The sequence below is a fragment of the Leopardus geoffroyi genome, chromosome C1 (genome assembly GCF_018350155.1).
Source record: "Leopardus geoffroyi isolate Oge1 chromosome C1, O.geoffroyi_Oge1_pat1.0, whole genome shotgun sequence".
Lineage (NCBI taxonomy): Eukaryota > Metazoa > Chordata > Mammalia > Carnivora > Felidae > Leopardus > Leopardus geoffroyi.
This window is the reverse complement of record NC_059328.1, coordinates 86,444,068-86,469,114: the sequence shown is the minus strand read 5'-3', so window position 1 is coordinate 86,469,114 and position 25,047 is coordinate 86,444,068. Positions and strand designations below refer to the sequence as shown.

General features: G+C 38.2%; 1 long non-coding RNA gene across 3 annotated transcripts in view; it reads right to left on the bottom strand.

Annotated features, from left to right (window-relative positions):
- The window catches only part of LOC123598331, a 198,645-nt gene that overhangs the window by 38,868 nt on the left and 134,730 nt on the right, over positions 1-25,047 (bottom strand). For 2 of the 3 annotated variants that reach the window (XR_006712543.1, XR_006712544.1), the window contains exons 3-5: positions 22,131-22,288; positions 21,516-21,577; positions 17,295-17,396 (exon numbers count right to left, since the gene is read on the bottom strand). This is a non-coding gene — a long non-coding RNA (uncharacterized LOC123598331). Of the gene's footprint in view, positions 1-13,728; positions 14,160-17,294; positions 17,397-21,515; positions 21,578-22,130; positions 22,289-25,047 lie in introns of those variants that run through there. The other variant, XR_006712542.1, reaches the window with a different exon arrangement.

The following is a 25,047-nucleotide window of genomic DNA, read 5'->3' as shown; positions in this document are numbered from 1 at the left end:
GGGCATTAAGGACGGCACTTGTAGTGACGAGCATTGGGTGTTGTACATAAGTGGTGAATCACGAAAGTCTACACTGGAAACTACTATTTCGCTGTATGTTAACCAGCTGGAACTAAAATAAAAACTTGGAGAAAAAAAAATTTCAAAGGACAATGGCTTTGGTAACTAGCAATGCTTCGGTCTAAGGCATAATGAATCATTATACTTAAAAAGTTGAACATCACTTTCACTGTTGATATTTACAATTGATATGGTAGGTAATCACATAAAGGTTTTTTTTTTTTTAAACATTTATTTATTTTTGAGACAGAGCATGAACGGGGGAGGGGCAGAGAGAGAGAGGGACACACAGAATCAGAAGCAGGCTCCAGGCTCTGAGCCATCAGCCCAGAGCCTGACGCGGGGCTCGAACTCACGGACCGCGAGATCGTGACCTGAGCTGAAGTCGGATGCCCAGCCGACTGAGCCACCCAGGCGCCCCAAAGGTTTTTACTGTGTAACAAGCTTGATCCCATATAAAACACTATTTAATTGATTGCTTTACATCTAGTTTTCTAAATAATTATGTGGAATAGATAGGATAAAACTTCAAAATTTTATATTTTAAATAAATGTAGTTTATTGTATGTCAATTATATCTCAATAAAGCTTTGTTAAAAAATCCAATCTTAAATGTGTTTTTTTAAAATTTTATTTATTTTTGAGAAAAAAAGAGAGAGAGAGACAGAGCATGAGTTGGGGAGGGGCAGAGAGAGAGAGAGAGAGGGAGACACAGAATCCGAAGCAGGCTCCAGGCTCTGAGCTGTCAGCACAGAGCCCAACATGGGGCTCAAACTCACAAAATGCAAGATCGTGACCTGAGTGGAAGTAAGACACTTAACTGACTGAGCCACCCGGGCACCCCAAAGATCCAATCTTAACTGTCAAGTTATTTCTGCCCAAATGAACTATGAAAATATAACTATATATTACACATACCTGGGGATAAAGATGAAAAATAAAGATAAGAAAATAAAACCACAGACATATGATTGGCAGGACAGGTCTTTCTTCTCATGCTATATATGAAGTTCATGTCTCCAGTGACATCACTTTCAACTTTTCCAGAAACACCCAACAGTTTACTTTCATCACCAAAGAACTAGTAACCTTCTAAATCCTCAGGTCTCTCAAGAAGCTAATGCTACAAAATTATCTCATAGGATTGTAGTTGCATAACCCAGGGAGCAGGTTTAATAGCTTTTATTGGTAATGGGGAAGGCAAGTGAAAGCAATGATTCAAGGACAAGAAAGACAGTTTGGTACCTTTATTTTACCACTAATATCTAAAAGGAAAAAGGCTGTTGAAAAATAGGAATTGGTGTTCAGAACACCCCTGTCATCCCTTGTGCACTGCGGCCAAAGTGGTATTTCAAGTATGTTTGAAATGGTATCTGATCATTATCTTCCCTGCTTAAAAATTCTACAATGGCGGCTTCCTGCTGGCCACTGCCTTTAGGAGGAGTCCTTAGCATGGTTCACCAAGTGCTTTAGGATTTGACCCCTGCCCACTTTTTCAGCCTCAGTTCATCTCTCTGTCTCCTACTGAATCCACAGTCATTCTGAAAGCCTGTAAGAACCTTCAAAGCCTTTATATGTTGTAACGCAGTTTCGATTCACCAGGAAGCAGACTCCTGTGGAGTTTAGTGTTCAGGATGTTTATTAGGGAGTGCCCTTGAAATCAACACCCATGCAAGGGAGGGAGCGGAAACAGGAGTGGGAGAAAGCAAGCTGTGATGCAAGCCCCACAGCCTCAGACACCCGTGCCAGGTGCTGTGTAACTGAAATGACCCATCAGAGTGGCCTAGGTGTACGTGACTTTGGGCAAGGCATCTCTCTACAGCTGAGGCAATGCCCAAAGGGGCTGCCAGCACTGCTGATGCTGGGGGCAGCATATCCTTCCTTAAAGGAGGATCCGTGCAGGGCATTTTCATGCTCCCCTCTCCTTGGTATCCACTTAGTGTGAAGCTCTCTTCTCCAGTTCACCCTGGTAACTTCTGCTGGTCCCTCAGATCTCAGCCAGAGAGAGCACTTCTTCAGAGAGCACCCCCCAAATGCCCGAGCCAGCTCAAACTTCCACATTTCTTTTGTACCATCCTTGTCATAATTCTTATCATACTTAATTGTGATTTGTCGATGATAACTCCGTGAGGACAGAGATAACTTCCATAGTAGTCACCTCTGATCCTTAATGCCTGCCAAGTGTTGGCATATACTCTGTACTCAGTGATTACTGATTGAGTCCGTGAATGAATCCAAGGCCTAAGTGGCACTGCAAAGAGCAAACACATTGTGCTTGCCAACACATCTAATACACCGATTTGTTGTGGCATGATGCTGAGACAGAGACTTCCTTCAGGCTCTGGCGTCAGACGGCCCACCCCATCACACTCTAGCTGTGTGACCTGGGGAAGGTTAATCTGTATACGCATCCACTCCTTCACCTATACTATTACTACTACTAGCAACTAAAGTATTTTCTCCATAAGGTTGTAGGGAGAGTTCAATGAAACCATCTATGTTAAGGGTTTATCATAGCTCATGGATCGTAGGTATGCATCACTAAAAGTCAGCTGTAATCGCCATCTATAAGTTCTTAATATGCCTCAAAAAAAAAAAAAACTATTAGGAAAAGTTTTCATTTGTTCCATTAAAATCCATGAAAATAGTGGAAAAATTAGAACTTTGTGGATTTCCCTACACTTACTTTATGGCTTAAGCTTAGTTTTTTATTTAGTTTTATCTGTAGGAGAGGAGAATGGCATTATTTTCTCATGTACTCAGGGTCTTCCAAGGTTTTGAATAAATACTGATCCCGTCCTCTCCTCGCACAACCTGGGCACCTCATTCAATATACTGATCATCTTGTACCTTACAAATAGTGGTGGCGGGGGGGCGGGGATGTGTGCATGTATGTACGTGTGTGTTTGTGAAACATGTTTTTGCTTATGTCTGACATGCCTTTTCTTACCTTAGGAGATTTCTACTTCAGCATGAATGGACTCCTCAGCTCAAAAAACACCTTCTGAAAGAAGTCTTCCCTGACTTCTCCCATTGCTTCTTCTGCCTTTACAGGAGTAAAAGCTTTCACAGGTAAATAAGCAGTCATAAAACCATTTACACACCTGGACTGTTGTTTTAATCACCCGTGCATCGCACCTCCCCATTAGACTGTGAGCTTCCTGAAAGTACATCTTCTTTATCTTTTGTATCTGGAACATTCAGACACTCAATAGATGTTTGCTGGGTTGATCTGAATTAGAAGAAAAGCACCAAATCTCTTCAGAATGACACAAATGATAAAGAGATTTAGGTAATCTGTGATGTGCTCAAAAAAACCAGTAGGATTTAAGAAGAAGTCAAATATTTTCTTTTTAATTTAAATATAATACTCACATAAAGAAAAGTGCCTGAAATAATAATGTATTACACAATGAATGGTCACAAAAGGAACATATCTGACCAGGTTAAGAAATAGAACATTCAGAAGCCCCTCTTGTGTCCCCCTGCCAAGCACTTATCTTTGAATATTTTCTTTTATATCAGAAAGCCTATCTGAGCCATTAGAGGTTAAATTTTCCCCTTCATAAATAATTTAAAAAATTAATCATCCCATACAAATATTTATTTATTTATTGAAATTATTTACGGGAAATAAATAACTGTCCTACCCTGCTTTCTTTCTTTTTTCTTGTTTTTATGTTTATTTATTTATTTGGAGAGAGAGACAGAGTGTGAGCAGAGGAGGGACAGAGAGAAACAGAGAATCTGAAACAGGCTCCAGGCTCTGAGCTGTCAGAGCCTGATACAATGCTTGAACCCAAGAATCGTGAGATGATGACCTGGGCTGAAATAGGCTCCAGGCTCTGAGCTGTCAGAGCCTGATGCAATGCTTGAACCCAAGAATCGTGAGATGATGACCTGGGCTGAAGTCGGAGGCTTAACTGACTGAGCCACCTAGGCATCCCCCTATACTGCTTTCTTTTTGGGCTGCCATGGCAACAGAACGTCAGTCGCTTACCTCCATGCTTTCACTGACATGTACTTTCAAATTCTCTCATCTTCTTAAAGAAATACATTTAGCAGCACACTTCTATGCCTTTATGACTCATTTCTGGGGGTTCTGCTTCCTCCTTTGTCTCTTCTTACTATGTGTTCTGTGTCCCCATATTCTTCCCAATTGAAACACTCTCCCCCGGGGAATTGTGAATCACCTGCCCTCTCTCTATCTAACCCCTCCACTATTATATACTTTTAAGATCTCCAACAGGACTTGAAGTTTTGAGGAGTATTTAAAATAAGATCCAAACGGGAATTCTGTATTTAATTCAGCATGTAAAGATGAAGAGAGCTCAATATAGGAAGATGGGCCAATGACATTGTAGAAAAGATGACAAATTCAGAGAAAATGATTTATTCTCTTCGAAGTACCAGGCAAAAGGACATGAGGAAACCGAAACCACCAGCAACCTCAAAGGGGTTAATAATAAGAGTTGTACTCGGGATACAGATGCCGCAGTGATGTAGACAACAGTGCTACAGAAAGTTGTAAAAGGTACAATTAACTGAAAATGTTATTTATTACTCAGCTAGAAGAAAGAAAATTAATTCTCAAAAGAACAGACTACTTCTCTGGAAATGTCTCATTTCTTTACGTGTCACTGCATGTTGGTTTTATTATTATTATTATTATTTGTAACGGTTCTTTCCATTTCTTGTCAACCTTATGTCATTTAAAGAATTGGTATTTGCTGAAATTTGCAATTAGAAGATCATGCTAGGAATCAAAGTGCTTCTCTTAAGTCTTCATGAGATGCTTCTCATCATATCCTTTAAAAACATTAAAAAGTTGCACTGGTATGTATGTTTGAGCTAGCCTTATATATTATGGATGAAAGACTGATCTGGGAAATTCAGTGTAAGGATACATGGTGACTACAATTAATAAGAATAAATTCTGGGATCTGATAGCATTCACATAATTTCATGATAGTTTAGTCAAAGTGTCTTCAATAACTTATTGCTCCCATTTGAAAAAATATATAAAGGGTGATGTAGTTACAAAAATCCCACCTACAATAGAAATCCTTAGGGGTGCCTGGGTAACTCAGTTGGTTAAGCGTCCAATTTCAGCTCGTCATGATCTTGCAGTTTGTGAGTTTGAGCCCCAAGTCGGGCTCTGTGCTGACAGCTCAGAGCCTGGAGCCTGCTTCAGATTCTGTGTGTGTCACTCTCTCTGCCCCTCCCCAACTCATGCTCTGTCTTTCTCTCAAAGATAAATAAACATTAAAAGCATTAAAACATTAAAAACATTATGTATCCATTAACATAAGTATGTGTTTCCCTGACAGATTTTGAGAATCTTAGAGAAGAAAATGTGTGTTATTCATCCACAGCACCTAGGATGATGCCTAAAATGTCGGTGCTTCAAGCTTCCTAAACTAAAAATCTCAGTGTTAGTCTCAGGATCTCTCCCTCACTAACTACTTCCAAAAACCACATTTTTTTTTTTTTTACCAGGGGAAAGAAATATCTTTGAAATCTCACCTTTCTTCACCATCCCCAATTCTAAGCTAAAGTCTATGCCCTCAAGGTCTACTGCATTAGCCTTTTCACTGGTCCCACTGCTTCTCTTCTCTATACTTGAAGGTCTATCTTCCTCACTGCCTTAAGGAAACTTTTCAAGTGTCACCTATGTGCCAAGTACCTTGTTAAGCATTTCAAGTACATTATCTCCCTTAATACCCACAATATGCAGCAAAGATGTATTCTGTGGTATTTCTACTTGAGGAAATTAAGGGAGATTAAGTACTTTTTCTAGCAAATATGGTGGTTAAGTGCTAGAGCTGGTATTTAAACTTTCTTCTTTCTGACATTAGCTGTTGTCACTCTCTTGCTGGTCATGTTATATTCTTGCTTTAAAAATCTCCACTGAAAAGAGTTTTTACTACTGGATCCTACTTGTAGAACAAAATAGAAACTCCTTGATTTAACATACAAAGAAAAAGAAGTCCTCCCCAATATAACTGCACCCACTTTTCAAGCCTCCTATACATCTGTCTGTATAGCATATAATAAGCCCCAGCAGGTCTGGACTTCTCACAATTCCTCAAACTTCCAGCCCTTCCATAATTCTGCATCTTCGTATGTTTCTGTCTGGAATGATCTTTCTCATCTTTTCCTGGCACATTTAACCTTCAAGAGTCAACTCGTGTAAAAATCAATTGCTTAGAGAAGACTTCCTTGACTTTTCAGGGAGCTTTGCTCTATCCTATTGATCACATGAATGTAAAAACATTCCAAATCACATTACAACCCATTAAAGAGACCTTGTGTTTCTGATGCTTTCACTGTGAGATGTTTATTTTTTAATGTTTAGTTATTTTGAGAGACTGTGAGCTGGAGAGGGGCAGAGGAGAGGAGAACAAAAGATCTGAGGGGGCTCCATGCTGACAGCAGTGTGCCAGTGAACCCAATGTGGGGCTTGAACTCATGAGCCATGAGATCATGACGTGAGCAGAAAATCAACCAACTGAGCCACCCAGGCACCTGTCACTGTGAAATCTTCAAAGCCATAATTGGGTGTGTTTATTCAAATTGGTATCTGTCTTAGTCAGTTCAGGCTGCTATAACAAAACTACCAAAGACTGGGTGCATTAACAACAGAAATTTATTTCTCACATTTCTGGGGGCTAGGATGTCCAAGATAAATGTGCTGGACAATTTGGTTGCCAGTCAGAGCCTTCTTGCTGTGTCCTTACATGCCTGAGAGAAAATCATCTATCTTCTTCTAAGGGCACTAACCCTATTCATGAGGGCGCCATCCACATGACCTACTTAGCTTCCAAAGACTCCACCTCCAAATACCATCACAACAGGGATTAAGCTTTGACATATGAATTTGAGAGTGGGAGGACATAAACATTTTGTCTATAGCAGTATCTCTAACACATGGTTTAAAATTTTTGCTGAAGAAGGATGGAAGTATTAAACAGTGGTAACAGAAAAAAATTTTCCTGACTTGCCCCCTTCCCCCCAGGAAGCAGCTAAGAAACAAGCTTGTTGATGAAAGCAATCTGCTTAGCTTTCAAAATGTTATTGCTTCAGCAGGCATTTTGTAAAATCATTAAGAAGAAGACACAATTAGCAAAGAATAAAAACTATTCAATCTAAATAAACAGTGCAACAATAACAGCAGCTAACCTTTATTGCTCAATTACTACCGAATTGTTCCGCTTTCATGAGCAAACTCATTTAATCCTTACAACAACCCTATTAAGTAGTTAATTCTGTTATAAGCTGCCTTTGGGAACTGAGGAAACTGAGGCACTGAAGATTTCCCTGAATCTAGAGCCATAAAGAAAACCGATGTCAGAGAAAAGGATTTTCAAAAGATTAAAATTTCCCATCTCTGTTCTAATTCTTAGGGGAAAGATTCAAATGAGAAAGACCTATGTATGAATAACCAGTAAGGCTTTTTAAGACTAAGCTGGCCCATAGGAAAATCTATCATGTTTCTATAGAATGTACTTAAGGAAGGCAAGTGAGACTCAAATTATTATAAGAATTAAATTAAAAGACTATGATGTAAACACAGATTTATCAAGGGAGCTTTTACAGATATATATGTAACACTATGGTACAGGTTTCAGGGATACAAAAGAACTGTAAAATATGATTCCTGCTCCAAAGAAAACACATTGTTATTGCTGAAGATGTGACTGTCACACTCAAAATAATTAGATAACAGATGATAAAATCTTACATTTTGTGGTACAGGCAATAAATGCAATTATAGAACAATAAATATATGTTAAATAGTCACGTTATTTATTTTTAAAGGTAATTTTGAAAATTAAATGGGGAATTCTTTTTCTCAAATGTTTCCAGAATCATTCCCTCCACAGAAGTTTTATAAAATGAAATTGCTACTCCTATAAAACTCCATAAAAATTAAGCTTAAGAGACAAAGAACAAAACTGAAACACAGTGCACAATTCAAGACTGAATTTGGATTAAAAAAAAAAAACAAGCTTTGTTTCATGGTATGAGTAAAATGGAATAGCATTAGGAAAACTGCTTCAGGAAGTCAGAACACAATATAAATCAGTCAAACTTTCCATACCTTTCTAATTGCAGGAAATCTTAAAATATCACTCCATTCTGCCTGTGTGTGCAGCAAAGGCAAAGTTTTTAAGGCATTCAAAATATTTCGTAAGGTAGATATGTTTTATCAGATTGAAGTAACAACTTGCATGTTAACCTTATTTATAAATAAGGAAGGAGAGAGTACATTATAAAAGACATAGGAAGTCTTGCCAAAAATGGAATGAAGGAAGAAACCCACAAGGGAAGGAAATTAACGAAAGTAAAGGCGAATAAAAGAAAAGATATTTTTTGGCCATTCAGTATTAAAAGGTTTCAAGCTTACCAAAATAATAATTAACTACGGAATCAGAACTACATAGATTTAAAAAAAATTTTTTTAATGGATTTTCCAACATGCTGCTGATGTGTAGGGGAAGAAGACTTCAAGGGCTGAAGAAATGAAAGACACTGGGAAAACAGAGGTGCCTTAAGAATTTGATAGATGATACCTGGGCCAAAAATATTCTGGAACTTAGTTCTTGAACTGAGAAGTTCAGAGTTATTAGGGTTTAGTTATCGGGCGGCCAGATAGTTCAGAATGACTTACTTAATTTAGGCATCTCAAAGGTCATGCAATTATTAGGTCCTCAACCTCGAGAAGCTTTGCTAAAATAATTCAATGTCTTTGATTAGACCTCTAGGAGTTCATCTTATTTGCCACCTTTATTCTTAATTAAGGTCTTACTGTTACATATTATTTTATACTTGGATCCTCACTGTCACTATTTTTAATACTTTGTAGGAAAATATATATTCATCTGTCTATATTGTGTGTGTCTATCTTCCAAATAAATTGCAGCTTGTTTCCAGGATGGCTACTATCAATTTTTTTTTTTCCTTTTCTGTGTCTACTCCCTTGAATCTGGGCTGGTTTGTGACATCTTTGCCTAAAAGAATATAGTGAAATTGATGCTGCATGACTTCCAACACTAGCTCCCAGGTCTTGAACCCTCTGCTTGAATCTCTTAGAATGCTTACTGTTTAAGTTGTTTTGCTGTATGAAGCCGAAGTCAGACATGTAGAGTGGCCACAAGAAGAGAAGACAGAAATGCCCTACTGGTCCCCAGCTGTTGGAGAAATCCCAGCCCAGGAGCAAGACATGTGAGTTTCAAAGAAGCTTTCAAATGACTCCAGCCTCAGCTGACCCCAACTAAGAAGTGCCCAGCTCTGTCTGTTAACCCCCTGAGAAGTGAAACATAATAAATTATTGTTTTAAGCTACTAATGTTCAACAGAACAATACCATCATATTATACTTATTTCACTGGACCCCAAAATAAACGGCTATATTTTGTTGTAATTTTTAAGGGCCATAAAATAATACAATAAAAGTGATGCATACATGAATATACTCCAGACGTTTATATAATGAAAAATGGTTACATATTCTTTTTAATAAATAGACTTCATTTTTTATTTTATTTTTTAAAAAATGTTTACTTATTTTGAGGCAGAATGAGAGAAGGTGAGCATGAGTAGGGGAGATGCAGAGAGAGAGAGAATCCCAAGCAGGCTTCTCACTGTTAGCACAGAGCCTGACTTAGGGTTCGATCTCATGAACTGTGAGATCATGATCTGAGCCAAAATCAAGAGTCGGACGCTTAACTGACTCAGCCACCCAGGTGCCTCTACACTTTATTTTTTTGGAATAAGTTTAGGTTCACAGAAAAATTGAGTGGAAAGTATGGAGCATTCCTATATACCCCTACATATTCACAGAACTCTCCCACTAGTAACATCTGTGCCACAGTGGTACATTTGTTATAATGGATGAACCTACATCATCACATTGTTATCACACAAATCCATAATTTACATTGTTACTCTGGTGTTGTATGATTTATGGGTCTTGACAAATGTATAATGACATGTATCCACTATTATGGTATCATACATGATAGTTTCACTGCCTTAAAAATCCTCTGTGTTCTGCCTATTTATCCCTGCCTCCCCTCTAACCCTAGGCAACCACTGATATTTTTTCTGTCTATATAGTTTTGCTTTTTCCAGAATGTCATACAGTTGGAATCATACAGTATGCAGTCTTCTCAAATTGGCTTCTTTCACTTAAAATATGCATTTAGAGTTCTTTCAATGTCTTCTCATGACCTGATTATATATTCTCTTTGAAAGAACACTCTCATATTTTCTTATCCCTGACTCATTCCTTAAATCCTTTTAAATTTAGTTTCTGTTAATACTCCTTTATGGAACTCCATGCGCTTAAAGGTCACAAAAGATATCCTACTTCCAAAATCCAGCCTTTTCTGCAACATTGACTATTGCTTCCCTCTATCTCCCTAAATTCTTGCCTATAGATTTTATGAAACTATTCTTTTTCTTCTCTTCAATCTTTCTCCTTCCTTTCATATCACCATCCCACACAGTCTTCAAGGCTAGGTACTCCCCAAAAGGCTGCCTTTGGCCTTGGCCATACCCCCCATTACCATTTCAGCATCTCTTTCTCTCACACCTATATTATCTTCCATGTAAAAATATCTAAGCATAATCGTTGATAGTTTCTCTTGCTTATTACATTCAGCCAGTTACCAAGACCTGTCAATTCTCCCTCCTTGTTACATCTTGCAATTGTTTCTTCTTTCCATTTCTTCAATCTCTTTCCTAGTTGAGGACCTCATTAACTCCTGTTTAGATAATGGCAATAGACTTATAGCCAATATATCTCTGTCTTATGACTATTTTCTTCTAGCTCATTTTATTCTGTCCTGCTAGATTGATTTTCCTGGACCGCCTTGCTGATTAATGCCTTACTTCAGTGTCATTTGAAGCATAAATGTGTATTTAGGATGATTGTGAAAAACTGTTGTTTTTGGACATAATTATGAGTAACTTGTAACTAGAGTAAAAATAAATAAGTTAACATCCAATGAAAATGTATCAGATGAAATAAAAGGACATCATATTCAATAAACTGAATGTCAGGAGAGGATGAATTAGATATCTCTTTGAGCCAACAAATATGTATAAAATTTTGAATTACAGTGCAAGGCAGAATAATATATTATATAATAATTAAAATATTTATAATAGTACTTTTGTACTGGCATTCTAACTTTAATAAAATTGTTATTATTTTATTGAATTTAGGCCATGAGTGTTTTATCAAAATGTCCTATGTGGTATTATTTACATCTTGACAGGATGTTTTATGAAGCAAAATTTTATTCCCTTAAAATTTTCTCAAAATATGGAAAAAGCTACAAACTCATGCATAATATACATAAGTTACCTCTGAGCCCAAATGAAACATGTATAAAGAAAAGTTGAAAAAATTAGAGAAACATCAAATATTCAAAATACACTTATAAATTTTTTTAAGTATATGACTAAGTTTAATTTGAGTACATGGAGGCTATAAATTCAAATTAAAATCTTGCCAAATTTTTATCCTTCCTATTGTTGATGAAGAATGTTAGAGATTTTTCCCAAATAGAAGTGCTAGGTACAAAGTCCCTTCTAGAAAACATATCAGTGAAAACCTCATTTCCTTAATTGTATTTTATCTTACACAAAAAGGGTAATGGTCATTTTAAAATGTGTTACTTCAGCTTCATGTGCATCAGACATTTTGGAATGGAGAACCAACTAGCAATAATTTTTAATGGACAGAATGGTATATAAAAGATGAATTCAATTGTACTTCTGCTACTTGCTTTCTGAGAGATTTCTGGGTCTTGGTTAACTAATAACATAGTGAGTTGGACTGAAAGAATACTAATAGAATGGAAAATCAGCAAAGAAAAATACCATCTAGTTGTCATCGACACTGAAACAAACGCGATCATTTACTGTCAACTTGGCAACACTGCTTTCCCATTTATGATCCATGCATTTCAGAAGAAAAACAGAACCATAGTTCCCAGAATCCTCCTCCCCAGTTGGTTCCAGGTCAGAGTCTGCCAGGAACAGGCACTTATGTGACATTGGAAAGGGAAGGAGTAGAAGCTATTATTCAAGCAGGGCAGTGACAGATAGACATGTGGGCTGACAATAGACAAGAGGTTCACGGCAGCTTATGGATGAATTCCAGCAAATTACCGTCTTTGGTTCCATAGACAATGGAGATGGCTAGTGGTAGCTGCTTGAGAATGATCTGTTGTAATGCTGCAAGCTTATATAGCTGGTAGAGCTTCCCGGAGACTGAGGGAAATGGAGGCTCCCAAGAAAGTTCGGGGAGCCAACTACCTGTGCAATGCAAGATGAGATTAGTGGCAACAGCTTCCTGGATCTTTAATCTCCCAACCCTTCCAATGCTTGTGGAAGTCTCAAATTCCCATATGAAAATTCCTATTTAGTCAACATACAGTAGCTCTTGTTTTTCTATAAGAGCTTTATTTAATACAATGTGCAGGTTACTATGCACTGCCCACACTGTTTTGATAGGGTGTTCGAAATTACTATGAATTTGAGGTTAAGTGAAAAAAAAAAAGGAAAAAAATTACTATGCATTGTAATAGAGTATAGAATTATTAACCGAAACCAACAAAACACACTACATATGAGAGACTTTTTTTTTTTTTAATTTGAGAGAGAGAGAGAGCACGCTTCAGAAAAGAGGGGCAGAGGAAGAGAAACAGAATGTTAAGCTTACCATGGAGCCCGAAATGGGGCTTGATCCCACAACCCTGGGATCATGACCTGAGCCAAAATCAAGAGTCAGATGCTCAACCGACCGAACGACCCAGGTGCCCCATATATGAGAAATTTTTAAATTACCTTGTCATGTACTTACACATGTTTAAACAAGACAGAATAGGAGCTGTAACATTTTAAAAAGGTGTTTGAACAAAAGAAAGCTTTAAAAACATTCCATATAAAAATATTAACATAGCAGGCCTTATAAAACTAAATATTGGCTACTTTCAGGGATGCAGCTTATCTGCTGGAATCTCCTAAAGAAATAACCAAACTGATATGCCTCAAGAATATAAATGTTTCTTAGGTAATATGTGCTAAATATTCTATTATTTACTGCAGATGTAAATTTTTTAACCTTCTTGATCTGTATTGTAACGGGCTTTCTAGATACACTCTAACAATCCATACTTCTACTTGCATCGTTGGAGAATGTCCGTTTCACTATATCCTTGCCTACATTATGATAATTTTTTTAGCTTTTTAGCTAGTAAGATTTCAATAGCATTTTAAAGAAAGTTGTTTCTCTTGGCCTTTGAGTTATCTGGCCTTTATAATATTAGTCTTATCTACATAAGAAAACACAAATCTAAACACCAGGAAACATGATATTATTCTTGGTTCTGTTGTGGATTTTTCAATCTGGCCAAATATTTGTGTTTTCACTTAAAAAATTTTTTCAAAAAGGACTGTTTGCCCTTTTTATTTTTCCTTTAAGGAACCTCTGTGCTCCACGTGGGGCTCAAATTCACAACCCTGAGATCAAGAGTCACATGCTGTACCAACTGAGCCAGCCAGGAGCCCCAGCCCTAACTCTTCTTTCTCAAAGTAGTTAACATTTAAAAAATATGAATAGAAGAAAGTCGATAAATTTAAATACGTTAAATTGAGAGCAAATATTCACAGACTTTTTTGTTTATATTTGTTGGGACCCACTAGACACCAGGCAGGTATAAGGAACCGAGGCCTCACACTCTGGTGGGGACACAGACTAGCAATCAGGTGACAGTGCAGCTCCACTGGTCTCGATCCAAAGCACTTGGGCCACCAGTGTTTCAGAACCAACACTCTTCATGGATTTTTAGAAAAGTAAAAACATATATAACATTTAATATGTAACACCCCTGACAGAGCCTAGGGCAGCCTTCCACAAGCATATACTGTAACATTTCTGGAGTAAAACATAACATAAATAGCTTCATGCCAGTTCAGGTCAGGTTTTGCTGCCAAATAAGGTTTGGCACTAATCATAAAATAAACTTTGTTTTTCAGAACTGCAGATAAAGACTGTGGACTCGGAAAATGGCATCATATGTCCTAGGATAGAGAGAAAAACAGAGTACTATGGGAATGTATAGGGATGGTAGCCAACCCAGGTCGGCAGGGGGCAGATGCATTGGTGGAGAGAATTTATTTATTTAATTTTTAAATTTCCCATTGTTCACTGCAAATATATAGAAATACAATCATTTGTTCTTCTGTTCAATCATCTGTAACTTTTTTGTAGATTCCATAATGCTTTTTATAAAAATCTACATTTAAGTTAGTTATCATAATCGTTAGTGCAATAACAATTTCAGGAACAGATTCCAGTGATTCATCCCCCATGTATAACACCCAGTGCTCATCCCAACAAGTGCCTTCCTTAATGCCCCTTACTCATTTAGCCCATCCCTCCACCTTCAACCCCTTCCAGCAACCCTCAGTTTTTCTCTGTATTTAAGAGTTTTGTTTTGTCCCCCTCCCTTTTTTTATATTATTTTTGCTTCCTTTCCCTTATGTTCATCTGTTTTGTATCTTTAATTCCACATGAGTGAAGTCATATGATATTTGTCTTTCTCTGACTAATTTTGTTTAGCATAAAACCTTCTAGTTCCATCCACATTGTTGCAAATGGCAAGATTTCACTCTTTATGATTGCCAAGTAATACTCCATTGTGTGTGTGTGTGTGTGTGTGTGTATGTGTGTGTGTGTGTGTGTGTGTGTGTGTGTACCACATCTTCTTTATCCATTCATCAGCTGATGATGGACATTTAGGCTCTTTCCATAATTTGGCTATTGTTGATAGCACTGCTATAAACATTAGGGTGCATATGCCCTTTTGGAAGAGCATACTTGTATCCTTTGGATAAATACCTAGTAATGCAATTGCTGGGTCATAGGGTAGTTCCATTTTTAACTTTTTGAGGAAACTCCATACTCTTTTCCAGAGTGGCTGCACCAGTTTGCATTCCCACCAGCAGTGCAAAAGAGATACTCTTTCTCTACATCCTCGTCAACATCTGTTGTCGCCTGAGTTGTTAATTTTAGCCATTCTGACTGTTGTGAGGTGGTATCTTATTGTGGTTTTGATTCGTATTTCCCTAATGATGAGGGATGTTGAGCATTTTTTCATGTGTCTGTTAGCCATCTGGATGTCTTCTTTGGAAAAGTGTCTATTCATGTCTTTTGGCCATTTCCTCACTGGATTATTTGGGTTTTTTTGGATGTTGAGTTTGATAAGTACTTTATAGATTTTGGATACTAACTCTATCTGATATGTCATTTGCAAATATCTTTGATGGAGAGAATTTATAAATTGGCTCATAAGTACCAATGAAACAAAAAAAATATTGTATTATTGTTCCAGAGAGCTTTGAGAGAGGTTGGGGAAAAGATATTGCCTGGTGATGAACTTTGAGAGACTGCTTTCAAGTTTTCTTACTTGATTGCTGTGTTACACACTGTCAGAGACTTCCTATTGCTGTGTTACAAAGTTAAAAATGAAAACATTATTGTCTGGTCTATTCAATTCCCCTACTGATAGAATGAAAAATATTGCAAACAATACAGTTGTAAACAACAATGTCTTCATTTAAACACTCAACTATTTCTTGCAGGTCTATGCCATAGTTCAAAGTTTTTATACTTTCTTACTGTTCAGTTGGTCTCTCTGGCCCCAGCCAGGCTCTCTCCTACCCTACCATACAGGTGAATGTCTCATTCACTCCATGCCTGAAACCTTCAAGAGTTCCTTGAACTCATATAGTATATATGATATATTATATAGACCAGGAGTGAGATAACATCACATATACAAACTTGAGTAAGAGCACAAATACAAGAAAGCTTTATCAGGATTGCAAACTGGATGGTAAAAGGGCAGGAAGAGCAAACAGGATGAAGATCCAAGCTCAGGAGAGATGTATGAAGCAACATGAGCCAGACCAGGCAAGAGCTTATGCTGAACATGTCACCTGGAACTGAAGCGTATGGAAAACAGATCCAGAACTAGAATCCTCTTAACACGAGCCTAGAATATCTCAACATGTGAAATATTTGTGTGTGAAAGAGTCATTTCTAAAGTTTGTTTTCTTTAGTATTTTTAACATTCCTTTTTTTCCCAATATAATCTGCATAAATTATTGGCACTGTTTTCCAAGGTGGGTTTTACTAAATGATGCAAATCCAGGACCTGGTCAAGAGTTTGTTATACATTAATCAATCAAAAGTGTCCATTGAGCATCTACTCAAATTGACCAGAACATAAGAAAAATCTTGAGGAGAGTTGTTAGAAAAGAAAATCAGGAAGAGTCTGAACAGTATGGTTTTACTTTCTTGCCTACTCAGCTTATTGGATACAAAAAGTATGTTTTAAAAATCTCACAAACCTATAAAAGTTTAACAGATGTACCTTTGAAATACTTAAAAGATTTTGGGCATTCTGTGGTTCCTTCACTGCAATGTATTTACAAATACAAAATTCAAAACAACAGCTACTGACTTTTCCTGGTTGGGACAAAGTTAGGGCACTGAATAGGAAAACTTCAAAGCTGATCATTTGAATTATGACTATGTAAACTAGAGGAGCTTGGCCAAACATAAAAAAAATGCAAAGTCTGTTTCATTTCTTGTTTCTCACCTCGAACTCTAATCTGAATGCAAGGACAGAAGGAAGGCATGTAAGGCCCCTCTCCCATTTTGTTTACTTACACACTAAAAGATGATGAACCCTGATTCTGTTAGAGCCTCTTTATTGCCTCCCATCTTTTAGGTAAAATGTTCACCTAATTGGGAATTTATTTCAGTGACAATTTAAAAAAAAATGTTTCAAGTGGAACCTAATGTTCTTAAGGTAAGGTTGGTATAAAACCTTAATTGGGAGTATATGGGCTGTGGGGCAGCGGCGGGGCGGGGGGCTTGTAAAAGGGGTGATTAAATTCCTTCTTTGTGCAAACATGGGACTGCACTCCCTGAAATAACCGTATATTTCAACACTGTAATAGCTCTGAGAGATAGGTTTTAAAGATTAGGAAAATAAGGCTCAGAGGTGGAACCTCTTCTAAGGTCCAGTTCATGGGAGGCCCAGTCAAAATCAGAATCCAGATTCCCGACTCTGCACAGTAGGCTTTCATACCATATATGGCAGGAAATGTATTTTCTCAAGCGGATTCTCTCAAACAAATACTTACGAAGTAGTGATTTAGTCTTCTTATGGAAGTACCTGGTGAGTACGTGCATTGCGCAAGGATACAGGAGTGCACCAGTGGGCCAAACATTCCGGACGTCATGGACTACATTTACGTGAAGAGAGAAATAAATAAAAGAAAGAAGTAAAATATGTGAAAGTACTATGAAGAAAACTAAAGCAAGAACAAAGGTACAAAGCAAACGGAGACTGTAAATTTAAATATGTTGGTCAGAATTACCACACCAACAAAGCGCATTTGAACAGACTAGAAGAAGAGAAGAGACTGATGAGTGGATATCCGTGGGAGGCCATCCTGGGGAGGTAAACAGGTGCAAAAACCCTGCCGTGAGAGTGAGTCTAGCATGCTCAAAGAGAAACAAGAAAGGCAGTGTGGCTGGAGTGGAGTGGGCAATGCAGAGGGTACAGGAGATTAGGCCAGGTTGTACCAGGCCTGTCTGGTGTTTATGTGAGCTCAGAAGCCATGGGAGAGTTTTTTAAATTAATTTATTTGTTTATTGAGAGAGAGAGAGAAAGAGAGAGAAAGGGAGAACCAGCAGGGATGGGGCAGAGAGAGGGAGGGGGACAGAGGATCCCAAGCGTGCTCTGTGCCGACAGCAAAGAGCCCATTGTGGGGCTGGAACTCAGGAACAGTGAGCTCATGACCCGAACCTAAGTTGGATGTTCAACCGACGGAACCACCCAGGCACCCCAGCGGTGAGAGAGTTGTGAGGAGTGACAGGATATGGATTACATTATAGTTGAATCATGTTGGCTGCTCTTTGAGAGCAGTCTGGAGGTGCAACTGCGGAAGCAAGACAACTGGTTAGGAATTTCCAACAATAATCAAAGTGAATGTCAGGGAGGCCAGAGAGACAGAGGAGACAGTCTTGAGAAGTAATTAATTCTGGATTGATTTTGCAGGTGGGGGTCAATAGGATTTCTTGATGGTTTGCATGTGGGTGTGAGAAAAGAGAAGAGGAGTCAAGGATGACTGCAAAGCTTTTAGGTGAGCACCTGCGTCATGAAGTTGTCATTCACTGAAACAGGGGAGGCTGTGAGAGTAACAGATTTGTGGGAAGCCCAGGGAGTTTGGTTTTAGACCTGCTGGGTTTGAGATGACATTTACGGCATCCAGGTACAGGTTGAGCAGGCAGTTGTTTGGATATACAAGTCTGGAGTTCAGGAGCAAGGTTGGGACTGCACATATTTGGAAGGTCATCAGTGTATTCATGTTATTCAAGCTCCAAGACTGAAAGAGGTCACCAGGGGAATGATTATGGATAGAGAAGGGGCCAAGGGACTGAACCCTGAGCAGAGGAGTCAGTGGAATGCAAGATGAACTCTTTCAAAGGCTGCTATTTGTTCAGCTCAGATGAGGCTTGAAAACTGGTCCCTGTGCACAGTGGTGTGAATGTCATTGGTGAGCTAAGTGCAGTGTCAGTGGAACAGTGGTTTGCCAGAGTGGAGTGGGTTCAAGGACAAGGGAGGGGGAGTAGTTGGAGATAGCAAGTAGTCAGTTTCTATGTAATTGTCCTATTTTTTTGTGGTTGTTAACTATCAAAAAAGTTTTAGGGGGCACCTGGTTGGCTCAGTTGGTTGAGCGTCCAACTTTGGCTCAGGTCATGATCTCACAATTTGTGGATTCGAGCCCTGAGTTGGGCTTTCTTCTGTAAGCACAGAGCCCGCTTCGGATCCTTTGTCTACCCCACCCCTCTACCCCTCCTTGGCTTGGACTCTCTCTCTTTCTCTCTCTCTCTCTCTCTCTCTCTCAAAACAAAAAAAAAAAAAAGGTTTTACTAATTACAACAAGAACTGAATTGTTACTGAATGCACCTTGTATTATAGGCCCTGTGCTATGCACTTTATACATTAAAAAAAAAAATTATTCCTTCCAACAAAATGTAGTTCACAAATAAGAAAAGTGATATTAAAGATGTTAACTTTCCCAAGGTCACATGTGTGGTAAGGGGCACAGTTGAAATTTGATTTTAGGTTTGTTTGACTCCAAGCCTTCATCCTTAACCACTGTGCAACATGGCCTTTAGCTATTACACAGCTGCATTATGTAGCCAATTAAATATTAAATAGCCACATAAGAGTGATTCTTTCCTGAGGTTAAAAACTAGCTTGGAAATGTTAAAAAACAAAATTTAACCAAATAAACTTTAAAGATCTTACTGTTTTTGTTCAACAATTCATGAATGAGGTGGCATACCATCTAGCAAATAAAAAGAAACTCTGAGGAACTAGACAAAACAGAAGATTTTTATAGGCAGAAGGAGGCAGGACAAGAAACTTTTTAGCAAAGAGTGGATTGTTTTAGGCAAGGTCACCTTCCTTGGGGAAGGCAGGGGTCTATCAGACAGATTACCTCACTAGCGCTGACTAGGTCATTCCAGATTGACTGGCCTAAGATTCCACTCTTGGGAGAGACTGAAGCTGTCATTAAGAAAAGTATTAAGTCTTGGTTTGGTGACATGAGCTTAGCACAAGTGACTCCATTTTGGATCTATGTGTATTTTTTAACAGAAGAAGGAATGCAGAAAGGTAAACATGTGTCTTCCTCTTCGTTGGTCAAGATATTTATTTTTTATATTTTTATTTTAGAAAGAGAGAACATGAGCAGGGGAGAGGGGCAAAGGGAGAGAGAGAGAGAGAGAGAGAGAGAGAGAGAGAGAGAGAAAGGGAATCCCAAGCAGGCTCTACACCCAGCACAGAGCCCAACACAGGGCTTGATCCCATGACCCTGGGTAGGATCATGACCTGAGCCAAAATCAAGAGTCACAAACTCAACCGACTGAACCACCCAGGCACCTCTGGTCAGAATATCCTTAATCTCTGGCAGGTATAAGAGGCAGAACTGAACAGGGCTTATCATTTCAGCTGTCAGCCAACTCACAACAAGTCACCATCCATGAAACCCTTTTCAATACAAAATGGCTTGATAACCAGTTTTAGCAATATTGCTAAATCAAATAACTTGGAAAGAAATTCAGTCCTATGAGCATTAATGAAAATGGAGGGCTGACATATGTCTATAAATCCGGTAAAGCACATACAAGAAAAGAGAATAGCTTTTTTTCCTTATCTGGTCATCTATTTGCATGATGAAAAGCAGTGGTACGTACTTACCCCTCAGCAGAGAAGGGTTTTGGAAGGGAAAAATTTTGCAATACCCTATAGGCCCACTCCCTTTCCACACCCTCCATTTAATTTTGACTAATATTTTTATTTACCCAGAGCTGTTGAACACTCTGTCTTGGGCTCAGTGGGATAAGATAAAAGTAACATCAAACTGAATTGTGATGAACCACCATATGGCTCTCAAGATAAACACCTGAGTGTTATGTCTCTGTTCTGGAAGCCTGAGCTTTATAATTCTGTTACACCTGGGTCCAATACTTAAGAAAGTATCAAAGTATCAAAGTATCAAATAGACCTTCCTTAGAAACTTCTGAAAATAGTATTGTATTTTTTTTGTGTGGTGCAGGGGAACAAAAACACTGCAATTCACTATTATAATCACATATTAAGGGAAGAAAACTAGAAGAGCTGAGTAATAATAAATAGTAACAAATAGGGGAGCCTAGGCAGCTCGGTTGATTAAGCACTGGGCTCTTGACTTGGCTTAGGTCAGGATCTCAAGGTTTGTGGGACTGAGCTCCGCAGTGTGGAGCCTGCTTGGGATTCTCTCTCTCCCTCTCTTTCTGCACCTCTCCCATTCCCATGCCGCCTTCTCTCTAAATAAATAAATAAATAAATAAATAAATAAATAAATAAACATTAAAAAAAATAGTAACAAATACTAAGGTGATCTTACAAATTAGGTAATATATGTAAAATCATTTGGGGAGTTTTTAAGAATTGACAAACATGGGCTAGTGTTATCAGGTAAACGAAATCAAGGGATATCATGGCTACAGCCTAGAGTCTATTGATCAGGCACTTACTTTTAGTTTTCTGGAAATAAAGACTTAACAGTGAAAATCTTTGCATTTGTAAAGCACTTCTCATTCTTCTAAAAAAGCTATATATGTACAAGGAAAGAAATTACAATATTATAACAATGTAAACTATGCAAAGTATCTCTGGCTGTTAGGCCCTCAATTCTTTTTCTCAAAGGCAACCACAGTTTCTAGTTTCTTATGTACCCTTCTGTATATATACATATCTATTCATATTTCTTACCTATATCTCTGGAATAAAAATAATTGGTTCTCACCTGATAGTTTTCCTTTACTCTTTCACATTTTGTAGATTTTGGTATCGTAGTCGTACTCTATTCTGAAAAATAAATGGCATTCTTTTTTTCTCTGAAAATATGCAAACAATTCATAACTATGTGAATATTTAAGTTGCAGTTTTATCTTCGAAAATTCACTTTACAATTTATCAAGGCAATATGCCTGACACTGTTAGAGGTCAAAACCTTACGATCAGTGTTTGCCCAGACAAAATCCTTAAATGTTTGCTGCTCAGGGTTCCTTCACTCACTGCACTCAGTAGGAAGTCAAAACCTGGTGAGAAAGCAGTGCTGACTAACTTAACGCTGGGCTTTTGATGAAGCCTGCTTTCCTGAATAGACCTCACGGAAGTTGTGTTAGGTCACTTGCCTTTGATTCCTGAGTCTTTCTTCTTTATATAGTCCTTAAATATTTTATGAATCAAGCAAACATTTCAATACAAAACTGAAATACACAAGCTGGGGAAGGAGAAGAAAAATGAAGTTTCCGTATCTTTTGAATATGAAGCTTCAATCTGAGGCACAGAAATGCACTGCATGATGTTTACCATTTCATTTCTTGCCGGGTACCATGAATGTTTTTCCCTGACTTACCTCGATGCTCCAGCAAGGACAGATCTGGCCAGGGGGTTTTCATACTCTTTTGCCAGCTGGAGAACACTTCGATGACTCAGGACCTTCCTTCTGGCTACTGGTCAGTAGTCTTCCATAACGTGTTTGTTTTTTAACAATAATCCGGTAGTTTCTGAGATCTTTGGAAAGAATAAAATGCAATCTATTACAGACGTAGGGAGGAATCTTTGAAAAATAAAGATTCACCATATTTATATCATCAATTTTATAATTTAATGGGAGAAAGGACAAAACACAGCTATTATGAATAGTTAAAATAACAGATTACATTTACACATAGCTGACATATTTCAGGAAAGTGTGTGTAGAGCCCTCTGACATAGGACTTCCTCTTACTCCAATGTCCCCGCTACCCCCCTTCCTAAAACAAGAAGCCATTGACCTCATTTGTTTCTGAAATGAAACTTTCTCACTGAAAACTTTTGCTATGGCTACATAATGAAAATGCAACCATCACTGTACAAAAAAAAAAAAAATTTCCCAAATATTCATATGGATTGTTTGGGACCAGGCAGATAAAACAATAGCCAATTGCATTTTTCCCCTTTTCACCTAATTGTTTTTGGTCATGGAAAGACATAGGCAAAGCTTGGCTGAATACCAATCATTCATTCTCTGTGGCTTCTCTTAAGGTTTCACCCTGCAGAGTGTGCTGGAATAAAGAAGTTCAAAATGACATTAGAAATAATGCTACTAATAATAGTATTTAAAAATTTTTTTTTAATGTTTATTTTTATTTTTGAGAGAGAGAGAGAGAAAGTGAACACAAGTGGGGGAGGGGTAGAGAGAGAGGGAGACACAGAACCCGAAGCAGGCTCCAGGCTCTGAGCTGTCAGACCAGAGCCCAACACAGGGCTCGAACTCATGAACCATGAGATCATGACCTGAGCCAAAGTCGGATGCTCAACTGACTGAGCCACCCAGGTGCCCCACTAATGATAGCATTTTAACTGAAGAAAAGGATTTCTGGGATTCTGTAAAACTGGAGAAAAAGAACTGAAAAATGGGATAAAATGGAGTTTGTCAGACATAGGATACAGGATGAAAAAGATCATGGACTCAGATATAAAACAAGAATATGTTAGGGAGGGCACTTGTTAGGATGAGCACTGAGTATTATATGTGAGTGATAGATCACTAAATTCTACTCCTGAAATTATTATTACAGTTTATGTTAACTAACATCGATTTAAATTTAAAAATAAATTAAAAGGGTCATCTGGGTGGCTCAGTCGGTTAAGCATCTGACTTTGGCTCAGGTCATGATCTTGCAGTTTGTGGGTCTGAGCTCTGCGTTGGGCTCTGTGCTGACAGCTCAGAGCCTGGAGCCTGCTTCGGATTCTGTGTCTCCCTCTCTCTCTGCCCTTCCCCCGCGCCCTGCTCATGCTCTGTCTCTCTCCCTCTCTCAAAAATGAATATTTTTAAGGAAATTTTTAATTAAAAAACAAAAATAAATTAAACATAAAAATAAAATAAGCTTTTAAGTTAGATATAGAAATACTTAGTTAATCCCAAATAATCTCATTTCAAGATCTTGTTTATATTCAACTGCTTCTTATTCAAAAGTTACATTAAAAGTCAATGGATTTCTTTTTTTTTTTTTTTTTAGTCAATGGATTTCTAAGGGTGTCTGGGGGGCTCAGTCGGTTGAGTGTCTGACTTTGGCTCAGGTCATGATCTCACAGGTTTTGAGTTCGAGCCCTGCATTGGGCTCTCTGCTGTCAATGCAGAGCCTGCTTCAAATCTCCACACTCTCTCTCTCTCACTCTCTCAAAAATAAATAAACATTAAAACATAAAACAAGAATATGAAGCTACTTAAATTAAGTGAAAAGAGGGAAGGAAAAAATGCAGTCATACCTGAGTTATGATCTCTACTTCTTAATGATTATATAAATCCAATACTGTATTTAAATATGCTACAGAAATCGGGGCACCTGGGCATCGGTTAAGCATCGGTTAAGCATCGACTTCAGCTTAGGTCATGATCTCACGGTTCATGGGTTTGAGCCCCGCGTCCGGCTCTGTGCTGTCAGCTCGGAGCCTGGAGCCTACTTCAGATTCTGTGTCTCCCTCTCTCTCTGCCCTTCCCCCGCTCACACTCTGTCTCTCTCTCTCAAAAATAAATAAAAACGTTAAAAAAATTAAAAAAAAATAAGTGTGCTACAGAAATAAATAACGGGTTGACTTTCACTTTGCTCTACACCAAAGACAGAGTACCATGTACAGTGTAGGGGAAAAGCTCCTACTTACTGTTTCCTTTCTTTTCTGAGAGTACAGATTGTTTTTTTTCAGTTCTCAGGAGAAAAAAAAACTACCAGATTTGTGTGGGCTGCTCTCCTCTCACCTCATCCTTAGACCCGGTTTAAGCTTTAATCCTCGTCCCTTCAAAGAGTACAGCATTTCAATTCATTTCAGAGCACACGATTGGTGCTGATGAAAATGGGACCAAAATAAAAGAAGAGAGATTAGTTATGCTGAGAAATGTCCATTGTGAGCACTGCAAGAACCCTGAACCAGCCAGCCAGGGCCTACTGAAGCTGCCCGCTGCTATTTCCAGGAAATTGTACTGTAAATTGTACAAAGTACAGCACTGGAACAGAAGGGAGTAGGGTATGTGTCATCGACTATGAAGATGGAGAAAAAAAAAAAATTCTGTGTAAAATAAAGTAAGGACTCTCCAAAGAAAATAGAGATTCGGACATTCAAATATATATGCACTTCCACACCCACACAAACTGGGCGAATAAAAAAGAGCTCCTTAAAACCTAATTCAAAAACAGTGTGCCAATTACAGGCTGTACTCTTCTACAAGACAGATATTAAGTTATATGCCCTGCCCATGACAGCGAAGATAATTGTTCCAAAGATCTGGTCAC